Source organism: Anneissia japonica, unplaced genomic scaffold, assembly GCF_011630105.1.
Source record: "Anneissia japonica isolate Jap-2015-1 unplaced genomic scaffold, ASM1163010v1 scaffold288002_len170804_cov185, whole genome shotgun sequence".
NCBI classification, from domain to species: Eukaryota; Metazoa; Echinodermata; class Crinoidea; order Comatulida; family Comatulidae; genus Anneissia; species Anneissia japonica.
In genome coordinates this window covers 62,478-63,038 of record NW_022758553.1, presented here as the reverse complement: position 1 = coordinate 63,038, position 561 = coordinate 62,478, and positions in this window count along the sequence as shown.

The following is a 561-nucleotide window of genomic DNA, read 5'->3' as shown; positions in this document are numbered from 1 at the left end:
AAGGACAAGGCCAACGACGACCACTACGACGACGATTCGAGCGACAAGGATCAGGACGTCATTTTTCAAAGAGGACGTAACGTGTGACGTGATGTAATTTTACCTTTATATTTATTTTTTGATTGTTTTTCTTCAGTCCGATTCTCCTTATACCAAAAGGATCAAGTTCGACGACGAAGACGACGACGACGCAAGCACCTCCCAAACTGTTGGCGTCGGCGACGATCGAAGAGAAGCTGAGACTGCAGACGGCAAAGGAAACCTAACGGAATCTTTTCTCGAGGACTCTCAACTTCCCGTCGACGACGAACGAGCAGCCGGAGAAGGAAACCTCGCCGACAACTTTCCGGAGGATTCTCAGCTTCCAGTCGAATCGTCGGACGAACAGGACATTTCCGACCAAGACACGGTCGTTTACGGAGACAAAGAACTGGAACAGCAACTGGACGACTGGCTGTTCTCGAAAATGTTGAAGTACAACCCGTCTTCGGAATAGAATTTAAAAAAAATGTTCCGATATATTAAATACTAAAGAAAAAAGAAAAACACGAAATCTTATAT